The following is a 12,585-nucleotide window of genomic DNA, read 5'->3' as shown; positions in this document are numbered from 1 at the left end:
ATGTTCAAATTTGATTATTACTGGTTGGTCGATTCCAGAAGAAAAAGTAAAAATAAAAAAATTATGACAAGAAATTGATTTATAAATTTTGCAGGGCCTTTTCTTTGTAAAGCTTAATAAACAAACAATGATAAAGTCATGAATATATTATGAACTCTATTAATTCGAGTTGTTGCAATAGAAACTTTTAATTATGACACATTTTTGCTAGCGCTTATGCGTTATACGGTTGTTGGGTGACAATTGGTCGACGGCCTAGATGACATCACACCGCAAACATTGACTCCACCACGGCGACTAAATGATGTTGAAATATGGTCCTGGCATGAACGGTCGGCCCTTTTAAATCAATTCAAATTTGCTTACTGTATTTTTATTATTTTACTTACGATTTTATTGATCAAACTCGTAGAAAAAAAATAATTTCCTTCGACGATATTAGATATTTCTTACTAATTTCACTGTAGACGTCATTATTCTTCACAAAGAACAAGAAAAGTCTGAGCAAAATAATTTTTACTCTAAACAAATTTATTATTGTATGAGTTGCAGGGTTACACGTAATAGCACTAAGCAGTCCAATGCCTAAGTTTGTAGACGACAAAGTTGCGCTATCCTATACTTTAAAGTTTGACATATAATAATGCTTAACACTAGGTTTACGGGACCCGTCAATTTGACGGATTTCAAACTTTGAAATGAAACACGCAAAAAACCATAGTATTAATCTTAACTATTTTGCATCGTAAATTTATAATTTCATTAAAAGAGTTTATACGCACAATTAGTATTTTCCTAAGCTTTATAAATTTTGAAAATTGTATCTTGTATACCTATTTCTACGGAACCCGTCAATTTGACGGGTTAGCTGATTACATCAACAAATCTTATATATTTGCTTCGCTTGTAAAATTATACCTCCAATAGCAAATATAAGACTGAAAGAAAGGTCTAAGACCCCGCCCCCCCCAACTCATAATCTCAATAGCGCCTCGATAACGAATTGCGTAGCCCGTGTGTCAAATCCTCGCGTTATTCGAAACTCAAAGCGTGCAGCAGACTAAATGTCGTATCGAAAAGATATTCAGTTCATGTGTTGGTGCAAACATAAACAACACACACAAGGAACTTTCACAGCCTGCGGTAGCCGACGTTAGGCTGCGATATGAATCTGCGATAATCCCTGCTGTCTTCAGTATTGTCGCTGCAGTGACAGTGGTAAGAACATTTTTCGAAGACAGTGTGCAAAAGTTTTGGTTATTGTAGTCACCCGCTTATTGTAAGTTTTTACGATAGGGTAATTGAATTTTGCACGGTATTTTTTACTTTCACCGATCACCCTTTTCTAGCAATCATGAGTAGAAACACGCGATATAATAAGAAATTGACAAAATTACCAACATCAATGAGGATTGTTCTGAGGTGTCCTACGAAGAAGATCAATATGAATTAGGTGAAAGTGATGATTACAGTAAAGTTTTGAATCCACTGAAACTGCAGAAATGGAAGGATCTTCGGATAGTGAAAAGGAAAACCTCTTCAATATACGTCGTAACAAGAAAAGGAGGCGGATTATTTCTAGTTCTGACACCGAAGATGAGAGGACGAGTATTCCAAGTACATCCAGAGATGTAATGGAAGAAATTGAAATTGCAGTTGACGGGACACGGTGGGTGAGACTGAAAGCAGGGAAATCTAAGGATAGGCCGTCCGTTCATACTATATTCAAGGATATCGTAGGGCCTACTGGTTACACAAAAAGAAATATTATGTCGGGTTGTGTAACTAGTGCTTTTGAATTGATAATTGACGCTCGCATTATGAAACATATAAAAGACTGCACCGAAACCGAGGCACGTCGAGTTTTGAAGAACGACTGGAGAATTACAGTTTCCGAATTACGTAGTTTTCTAGCAATACTATATGCCCGGGGCGCGTACGAAGTAAGAGCATTGAAAGTATCTTATCTATGGTCCAAAAAATGGGGACCTTCTTTTTTCCGAGGTAGAATGACCAGAGGTAGATTTATGCAAATTCTAAGATTTATACGCTTTGATAAAAGAACCGAACGATCCGAAAGGTTACAAACCGATAAATTTGCACTCATTTCTGAAGTATGGAACAGATTTATAAGTAACAGCCAGGCTTGTTATAAACCACATCAAAATATCACAGTGGATGAACAACTGTTTCCAACTAAAGCCCGTTGCAGATTTACACAAATTATCATTTTCGTAATAACTTAACAAAAAATTTGACTTATTAGTATTTTATTTTTACGTGAAGCCTTATATTGTTAAACTCAAATTTAGTTTGAATAAATTGATTTTTTAAAAATAAATACGTATTTTCATCCACCCGTCAATTTGACGGATGCTCGTAGAGATAGGTATATAAGAAACGCCCGTAAACCTAGTGTTAAAAAGGTGTATGGTTTTGAATGAATTATTCTTTTAAATATCTATTTAGATATTTAAAAGAGTAATTCGTTAGTATTAATATCTATTAATCTTCTTTAAAATTAAGATTGTTTTCAGTTAAGCAGTATTTTAACTAGAATAATCTCTAACGTTAACATGTAGAACTTTTTGTTTTTAATTTGTATCCAATGGCGCCCTTTATTAATATCGGTAGCAGCTGCGATCGATTTACGACTCAATTAAAGCAATTTGGAAAAAGTACCTAAACTATTTATAGATTTTGAGTAGCTTTAGTTCGATGATAGATAATAATAACCAACAACAATGAACCCATTTGTTTCCTAATTAGACTCGATACTAATTACTAATAATTATACTTTAAATGTGGTAGCCCAGCGGCAGTGGGCTGAGACTTGCGGCCGTAGGTCGCGGATTCGATTCACTTCGTTGTTATATAATTCCTATGCCTTGCAGTGGGCGTCTATTGGTTTAAAAGAGGAGAGATAATAAAGAACCGTCTATATTGATCATTTGTACACTCGAAGTACAATGAGAAAAGGTAATAATTTTAATAAATTTTTAAGTGACGAAAAATGTACGTTTGAATAATAAAAGTTCTTCAATATCTTAAAGTATGCTGTTGGCAAAAAAGGCGCTTACTTTTTCGCTATATCAAGGAATTCTTGAAAACATCGAGACAAAGAAATATTTTTTTATTTTAATAGTCGTAAATATTTTTTAAATTTTGTATTGTGTTTTGAATTATTGCTCCGGTGTACTCGCTTATTAGGAAATAAAACTGTCTTCACTAACATGGAAGTATGGTCCTTTTAGAACGTGAAATATCATGTTTATTTAAATATTAACTTCGAAAGTATTTCTGAAACGAAGCACATGGATACAAATAATTCAAGAAGTGGATACTAGACTGTGTTCTCTCTTTCCATAAATATCGTTGGAAGACGCTAGATGCAAGCGGCTTGTTACCGGTCCAATTAAGAATCTATGTGTGGGACCTATGTCCAGCTGTGGACGACTTACGGCTAAAATGATAATTTTAATGGCAATGTTAATTATAGCTTATGGCAGTTAGCAACCGTAATTACCGCTTAAATTGTTACGATAAAATTGCAAAGACCAGAGGGCATTTGTCTGTTCGTAGCGTACGTTCAAATACGCTTTAGGGCCACATAATATAAGCTACGTTTTAGATGGTGTTGTGAAGTCTATTTATTTGTACTATGTTCTCAAATGTTTAGTATAAAGCTATATTCCGTTTTCGTGATCGATCGATTCCGCAATTCAACCTTACTAATAGTAAGTCTTGAAATTTATAATCCATGTAATTATTGGTTGGAAAACAAATATTAACATCTAAAGCAATGAAATAATTATTGTTGCATTTAATTTTTAAATATCAAATATTTTTACATAGACTAAAGAGTGCGAATAAAGCTAACGCAATAACAGTATATAAAATGTACACATTTCATGTTAATTTTGAATATATTATACATTCCTTTAAAAAAAAAAATAATTCATATTTAAAAGTACAAAAATATTTTAACGTTGAGCTCAAACTGTCGGCTATTGCGAAAGTTTTGAAATGAATGAACTGGAAGTTTTCGAATGTTCTGGTACGGTTGCGGGTCGTAGCCATAAACGATGCGAACCGTACAGACTTTCTCACATTTAGATTTTCTTGTATTTTGATTACAATAAACCAAAGAGGGTATGATACTAATTGCAATAAAATGTTACTTTAGACAGACTTTAAAAAGGTTTTTTTTTTAGTAATTTGTTTATTTTGACATGCCAACAGCAATATATAAGATGTTATATATATAAGTATATATATATATATATATATATATATATATATATATATATATATGTTAGATTCACTACTTTAAAAATGTCTATATAAATAGACAAATTGTAGACGTACACAGCCCTAACTAGAAAGCCATCTTATATACGTGAAGAACTAAATAAAACGGGAAACAATTTTAAACGGTTTTCTAAATAATAAAAAAACGAGACGTCAATAATATTCTATTCTATTGTACGTTAAATTAATTACATTAAATTATTACTTTACTTATGTTTATTATTTTTACAGTTATATTAAAAGAAAAAAAATAGTAAAGTAAATGATTGAGGAAAAGTGTGCAAGCATTTTATCCTTATAATCATCTCAGTTAATGTCTAAAAGCGGGCATCATTGGTAAGTAATTACTAAACGAGTGACGGAGAAGGCTTTGCTCGAGTTTTCTTTACGGGATCGCATTCGAAATGAGGAGATCCGTAAACGAACGAAAGTAACCATTGTTGAGCGGCTTGGCAAGTTGAAGTGGCAGTAACAGCCAGGCCACATAACGCTTAGAACAGATGGCCGAAGGGACCTTAAGCTTCTAGAGTGGAAAATAAGGCCTGCAAGCGCAGCGTATATATATGTATGTATATATATATATATATATATATATATCCATCTACAAGGCGGACAGATTAAGTTGTAACCGTCGTCGGAATATATTCAAGCCTCTTGTAATTACTCTTATTGGATTTGTTGTTAATGTTTCTATCAATAATCTTATTATTTTGAACACAAACTGAACTGGAAAAAATATATAGAATATATTTTTATATTGAAATAATCGTAATTGCAAGTACTAAGTGCTCTTAGCAATAAGAATATCAATTAGGTATTTCTTAAAATTGTTATAGTATCTATCGTTTTCCGAAATATTGAAGAAAAAATAGACTAAAATTTGTCTATTTACTCGAGGAAACCATTAAATTATAACTCTTAAATTATTTGGTTTAAAAGAATGAAATGTAAAGGAGATATACTGGCAAGAGTTTAAATGCTCTTGGATAAGTTAGTAGTAATAAGTAGTAAGTAGTACGTAATAAGTAAATTCGATTTTCAAGCGAAGCATCTTCCATTTTTTCTTTTTACTGCTAACAGTTTCTACTCCTTATTTAGTTATAAATCAAGAGATTGGAAGGTGAAAATAACAAGTGTTTTACGTACATCTTTATAAATAATATGACTATAGGTGTTAAGTATTTCTGTTTGTAGTTTTAAATTATTTAAGATACGCATTTATCATCTTTTTATTCGAACTTCCACAAGTGATTGTGATTGTGTCCTGTAAAAGAAAAGACGCTGTCAGTAGATAGCGTCTTTTCTGTTTTTCCATACGGAGAGCGGGAAACTGAGATAGTTGGCTTCGCGAGATGTTGCGTAGAGTAGTAGGAAATACTTGATCTGACCATCGTTTAGTACTATGCTTGGTCTCTGTCTTTATCATAGTTTTTTTCTTAATAATTGTGAAACTTTATTCTGCAATATAATTCTGCAGTTTTATTTTTAATTAAACGTCTGTTTAATGCTGAACATTCCGTTTGAGTTTGGAATGCCGCAAATAGGTCACAAGTTTAGGGAGGACGGTATAAAGGAGCGACACACGGGTATAAAATTACATATAAACTTTGTCTAATTACATGGAGTGGAGGAAACAAATTACATTGAGAACCAACTGTAGAAGCATGACACTAGATTACTAATCTTTTTTGGGTAATTATTACGGCATCAATCTTTTGTACAAATTGAAAGAAATTTATAATTCAAGTGTAATCTGTAAAGTATCTATTACGTGGCCTTTATGAAAATGCTAAGTTCTATAACGCTTTCAGCAAAAAAAAAGTGTTGCATAATTTACATCATATGAAATAAATATTAAGTGTAAAACCTCACTTTACGTAACCGCTTCATGTGATTTCCGTTAAAATCTTAGTACATAATTTAATACATTTGACAATGAAATGATGATTGAAAAAAAAATAATGCAACTAATGTCACGTACTGCAAAACAGTCTGTTTATCTAATGTGAGTACAAAAAATTGTAAAATGTGACTTTTTTGAAATAGCTTTAATGAATAGGCATAACTATTTCAAAGAGACTACTTTTGTGGTTTATATTAACGAATAAGTTTTTATTTTAGTTTAAAAAACTTAGAACAATTAAAAGACGATTCAGTTTAACCATGATTTGAAAATCTTTCTTAAGAAATATATTTCTTAGGTCGTGACAAAAAGTTACCTTATTTGTTATATATTCCGGAACTATCTATGATATACATTTATTTTAAACAAATTTTAAAATGTTTTTGTTTTTTTTTTTCAGATCCTTATAGTTCCTGTTAGACCGTCCGTCGTTGCTTCTCTTAGACAAGTAAGTATTACAATTTCTATTTTGATGTGTTTGTATAATTTTACTTTAGCATTGAATACGACGTAATCGCTCGACAAACAATGTAGTAACATCATTAATTTTATACCATAATATAAAGGAATCTGTTACTAATGTATTTACGAGCTAAAGATATTTTTGTTATATAATGGCATAGGATAAGGTGACAATGAGATGTTGCATTAGTTTTTTTTTGTAAGTATATATTGGAGCTGAAAGTATAAAAAGTACAAAAACATGAATAGAAAATGCGATTACTAAAGAAATGAGGCATGTTAACATGTAATCCAAAACGTCTGCATATCAGACATATTATCAAGAAAACACGACAACGCGCACAATTCAAATGAAATGAGTCAACACGTTTTTGTAAAAAAAAAGTCTAATTATGTTCATTAACTCGTGACTACGAGTTACATCGCATAAAATGTTCTGGATAAAATAGAGAGCTCTTCAATTTTTGTTTATTATTAACTAATCTACTTCGCGGTTCAATACGGGCCGGTACACTAATTTTTTGCAAGTCTATTTAGAATCAAAAAGAATGTCTCTGAAAATGCAATTAAGAAGATTCATTGAAACCAAAAATATTCTCTATTTTAATGTCGTGGTTATATATATTTCTTTGTTTTTACTCATTCATTCATCACGCATTTAGGTTAAATATACGTAAACTATATTAATAACGGTATTTTACTGATTTATAGAAGTTATAAGTTTGTGTCCGTAAACTTCACTTAAGTGTGCACAAAACTTTTTTACTTAAATTAAATAACAACAAACAATTTCTTAACTTTCAGAAATTTTGGTACATTGCTTTTGTACCATGTAAAAGTTCAAGAAATTTTAAAAATAATATTTCAATATTGTGTTTGCAACCCATTTAGACACTTTGAAGAAAAGCTTATGAGTAATTTTGTAAAGGTTTATCTTTTATGTCAAAAATATGTTTTTACACTGTTAATATGTGATATTAACAGGTTAACCCAATGAATCTCGCCGATGAGTCATGCTAACAATATTAAATCGAAGGTCCGATCCGTACAAGCTCAAGCTTTGTGTGAAATGATATCACTAGTGTTAACAAACGGTGAAGGTTAACATATACATTAATACACGGCGATGTTTGATACTCCGGGACTATGTGATGGATTTCTATCACACAGTAAAATCGGCAAAGGCTGCCCTCTATAGTGGAAATATTTCATAGTTACTCGTTTCTTACCTGCAAGTGAATAAATGTCACTTAACCTGCGATCGTAATGAAATCACTATTTTTTCTGAAAGGACTCTCACTGGCACGCCAAAATGGCATTTTCAGGTACAAGGTGACAAGGCGCAGAGTGCAAATAGCTTCACATTCCATTCTAAGTAGCGAAACTCGTAGTTTCCCCGAGGAGCTTCTTCGGTTCGGACCGCTTCATATTGCTATTTTACCGGATAGCTCTTAGATCGCTTCCGTGAACGTTCCATGGAGTGACTAAGCTAAGTCCTCACAATTGGACCTCGACTTCGGCCGTCACTTGTCGATAGTACCAGCTTAGCATTCCGACATAAGGGCATCCAAGAGAGCTGAACATCGGCTCGGCCTATTGCCTCCTCGGCCTCCTCCTTCCTTCCTCTTCGGAAATCGTTAGCGTTAGGAGAAGAAGTGGCGGAAGAAACTCCAATAACGCTTCTATCTTATATGATCGGGGCTTGAAGTCCCTGTGATTTACGATCCGACCTCGTTTCCGACGAGACCGGTTATTATCAAATGGCGATCATTATTTCATTAACAACAAATGTTTGTTAAAACTCTGCATTTCATTTTACAAGAATTGTGCCCTTTAATATAAGACCATAATATACAATAAACTAGCAAAATACTGTTGCTAGTGTCTTACTGAGTGTTATATAACCGAGTCAAATCTTTTAATACTTATGTTAATTTTAGTGGTCACTAGCTAGAAGCTGTCTAAGTGAAAAGCGCCGAAACACCTGTCTCAGCAAAGTGCCATACACAAATGAATGAGTGTCATCGTAGTCTTCTTCAACAGGCGACGTAGCCAGTAAAGTCTAGGTACTTTACTGGAACCCATTATGAAATCCATCGTTTCGTGCGAGCACATTAAATACGAAGTATAGTTTGATGATGTCTTAAAAAGGCTTTTGTAGTTGTGTAGCGTTATGGAGAAGGCCTATCACAGATCATCGAGTGAATGCGCAGCTTATCCTGTAAAAAAATTACAAAGTACGAAGAAGTTTCGAGTCAAAATCGTTTAATCGGCAACTTTTGTAAGATACTAGTATGTATTTCAGTCAGTAAAACACATAAAACAGTTTTTTGTCTCTTTATGTCCTTGATCATAAACTACGTTTTGGTCTACAAGTCGCTCGAGTAAGGAACAAGGCAGCTTTAGTGAATTAGGATATCAATTAAATAATTTTAACAACTAAAAAAACTACTTTTTTGGCAAGGTAATAAATACTATACAAGACCGTATTTACCGTCATATTTTTCCGATCTTTACACCTGCTGCTTCTAGTACCATTCAAAGACTACAGATCATATGTAAAATATTCACGAGTAAAGCCACGGGCGCTCTGTAGTACGTCTCAATTAAAGTCTACGTATCGTATCTGGAGATACCCAGTAAGTCCAATTCTTTATTAAGGCATCGCGTCGGTACTTTGACTTTGCCGTCATACACTAGTATCAGGGTTGTAGCCATGTACAACCTCCTCCAGTGAGGGTAATCAAACTGGAACACTCTCCGGAAACCGATTGACGTCTTCGACCTCCCGTATGATGTGACTACAACAGGAGAACTCAATGAAACAGCTTCGCCGCCACCTACTAGGCAAGTTTTCCCTTATTTATTTTAAAAGCGTTGTTGGAGTTTCTGCCTTCGCTTACTACTTCTCATCACATAGCAAAAGCTTTTCGGAGTGGGAGTAATGTTAACCGCAAAAGATAAATAATGTAATATCAAACTCCAACCTGAATGAGACAGTCACGCTTTTATAAAGCGCTATACCTCAAACCGGGTGTAGCTGTAAATGTTAAATGGCAAACATTACAACAGGCATTATTCATGACAAAAAAAATGTTTAAAAATTCATAGGTTTTGATGTAAATTACTTTTATTTCTACACAAAAAGGTTTCCCTTCTTGTACAATAAACAAAGCGTTAACGTTTTACTTTAAAATCATCTAGAAATGCACAAATGTTGTCAATAAGGCGAGAATTTCAGTAACACCAAGTAACCCAGAGCCTAAGTTTACTGCCCCGTCTAGACGGAGCAAGCTCGCTCGTAAATCACATCCGCTCATCTTTTGTTGCTTTATTTCAAAGTATATAAGTGTCATACATCAATATGTGCATGCTTCTGCTGGTCGTTGACCTTTATGTTTATTAACCAATGGTTAATGCATTAGCAGAAAAGTTTAATTGATCAAATTCGATCAAATAGTTTTAAAATAGAGACAGTTGGTTACAAAGGGCCTTCTAAAAAGGTACAAGGTTACCCAAGGAGCAATGGAAGGGGTTATGGGAGTTTCGCTGTGAAGTCGAATCAGAAATCAGGAGATCCGCAGCAGATCCACGATAGACATAGTTTGAGCAGAAATGCTAGTCATGTGTAACTGTGGGCGCGGCACATCGCTCGTGCAATCGACAGTTCTTGGGGTCTGATATTATTGAGTAGCGACCACGTACTAGGTGGACTGAAGACGTAATAAAGTTTGCAGAAAGTCGATAAAGATACAAGCAATGTAAGACTGGTTATCGACGCCGATCATTGTAGGAGGCCTATTCCTTATACTGGGCGTCTATCAGGTGACATCATGATGATATAATCAGTATTTATTACTCTTATTGTATTGCACAAATTTATTTACAGACTGTGATAGTAGTCTTAAAAACAGAACCAAAAAACAGATAACGCATTCCTTATAAAAAATAATTGGATTACAATTTCTTTTTAATTTGCTCACGTTATTTATTTCTGCATTAGATATTACATTGTGATACAGTCCTCGTTTCATTGTTCCGGAAATAAATCGCGAGTTCTATTTGTGATGGCTTCACCGTGAGTATTGCAGGCAACAGTTCAGTGCCAACTAGCACGCACATGCATGCCATTTAGAATAGCGCTCCCGTTGCATAACACTTCTGTCTAAACAGTATTGTATACCCGCGCATAGCAATTAAAACAATAAGCAAAAGTTACGCGCATCATACTCATTTTCTAATTATTCTATTATTCGAAACAGAAACAGAAGGAGTAGATTACTGAACGTACTATGACAGATGTAGTATGTTGCAGAATTATGTTGTAAATGTAGGCTCTTTGCCCAATTTACTATCCTTTGATCTATCCATAACAAAACGCACGAAAATTTGTACACTACCCTCACACTTATATTCTTTAGTTGCAATTTAACTAAGACCAGTCTTAAATTTAAATATTGACTTTACGTTTTCCTAAGCGTAGAGCGGCTACCTCTGTCAGAAGAGCAGTGCTTTTACCAACTCTGCACTGCCTTAAATACTACTTGTCTTTTGTCACCATGTTTATAAATTTCTCGAAGTACTGTCGTATATTTTCCTGAAGTACTTACATATGCATTTTTAACAATGTTCTTGTAATTGTCGAGTTATTTGTTAATTCAGACTGTCAGACCTTATCTGTTTATGTTTCACAATTTTGATCGGTGATATCTCGCTTAAATGAAATTTAAAATTATTAGAAAAAATATATTTATAATACAACTACCGAGGCGAGTGAAACGTTAACAACAAAAATACATGAAACGGTCATTACCATTCTAAAAGCACAACCAAGTAAATAAGAGCGAGACAAATAAATTTGGGTGCTCCAATCCCCAACGGGACGTGTCTGTGTTGTCGGGCGCGAGTGCTGGCAGCCGCGGCGTAAATCACTGGTAGTCTGGCGCGCTCTGTGCGACAAAGTCTGCGGTCCAACCCAGACGCGACAGCCAAAAGCGACGAGTCATGTACGAAATATGCATCCCTGCATACCTCACTCTTTAAATTTTTCTCAATGGCCATAAATGAGAGAACCCTTTTTATAACATGGACGTTGTATTTTTTAATGTTTATTTGTTTAAAGTATTAATAATAATAAGTGATTTCATTCGTAGATATGTCACCTCCATAATTTATGTCCTATTTACACGAAACAAAATGTTATCCACATCTAATGAATACAAACAGCTAGGCCCAACATTGCTTCTTCCGTACATGAGTGCATTAGGATACCGTTACAAGTGTCCTTTATATTTGTTTAAAGATCTTTTCTTTAACATCTTATTAACGTTCGTAAACAACTGTGGTAAATGTTGACGTTCATTTCTCTGCTTATTTTAAGTCAACCAAATTTTGACAAAGTTTTCGTAAAATATGATGATAGATAACTTAAAGCAAGTATATTCTCGTTAAAATCGTGTGTGGCCTTAGGACAATGCTCCGACATACTATATTAGGGCAAAAACAATTTTTATAGGGGTTTAACGGCCATAATAACTTGATAGATTCAAGTCAAATCACCGTCTAACTTCTGTGAGAACTACGAGAGAACTTGATAATTTACATCATTAGGTAACGCATCGTTAATATATGTTGTCGTTAATTAAGTTGGCCTAAGTAAGCGTTGTCCTAAACCTTGTGGTGAAAAACCGGCAGACTGAGTCAAATCTGATTGTTTGATTCGAGTCTAGAATTTGTCTATTTTCACCTCAAAAGGCTCGAGGATTCAGAGAAACACGTACAACATTTATAAATGTTTTTTCGTCAATTGTCGTTTAAATTTATGTCTACATATATATATGCATTATATATACATGTACATTTGCATCTAAAAATTGTTTAACTAACAATGCGCAGGCATTCTTAGTTAA

The 12,585-nt window shown here is 33.8% G+C and overlaps 1 protein-coding gene across 4 annotated transcripts in view; it reads left to right on the top strand.

Moving 5' to 3' along the window:
• Dg (Dystroglycan) overlaps positions 1-12,585 on the top strand; it is a 92,236-nt gene that overhangs the window by 46,493 nt on the left and 33,158 nt on the right. For all 4 annotated transcript variants that reach the window (XM_068763961.1, XM_068763962.1, XM_068763963.1 and 1 more), the window contains exon 2: positions 6,615-6,662. The gene's annotated coding sequence lies outside the window, so the exon portion shown is untranslated. The remainder of the gene's footprint in view (positions 1-6,614; positions 6,663-12,585) is intronic.

This window comes from Battus philenor, unplaced genomic scaffold (assembly GCF_028537555.1).
Source record: "Battus philenor isolate CCGP_79_NKW_IND1 unplaced genomic scaffold, ilBatPhil1.0.hap1 SCAF_19, whole genome shotgun sequence".
Taxonomy (NCBI): domain Eukaryota; kingdom Metazoa; phylum Arthropoda; class Insecta; order Lepidoptera; family Papilionidae; genus Battus; species Battus philenor.
Note: the sequence above shows the minus strand (reverse complement) of the source record. Positions and strands in the feature narration are given on the sequence as shown.